Raw genomic sequence first — 374 nt, forward strand, 5'->3', positions numbered from 1 at the left:
AATTACCGAATTGTCTTTGCTTTTTCTGCTATATTGTTATATACATTCCTATCATACAAGGTTATACCTCAAGATCTTAGCATTTACCTTTACCTTTTGGACCACATCTCGAAGGCCTTTTGCATCACCCTGTAATCTCCCTATAACAGCCAATAAGCTTCCCTTCACCCCCCCCCGCCCGCCCCCTGCTCCACTTAAAAACTCATGCATGACCTTAAACTTACGAGCTTTCCAGGCTCTAAGCTCTCGATGTTCACCCCATAAGCTCCCTCCTTGAGTCTGGCATCTTTACGCAACAGCTTGTCATTACTCCGGAGTCGTCCCCTTCTATCTTGGGCCTGTCGTTTCCCCTCGGCGGCTACTCCTCTCTTCCT

The sequence above is a fragment of the Penaeus monodon genome, chromosome 19 (assembly GCF_015228065.2).
Source record: "Penaeus monodon isolate SGIC_2016 chromosome 19, NSTDA_Pmon_1, whole genome shotgun sequence".
NCBI classification, from domain to species: Eukaryota; Metazoa; Arthropoda; class Malacostraca; order Decapoda; family Penaeidae; genus Penaeus; species Penaeus monodon.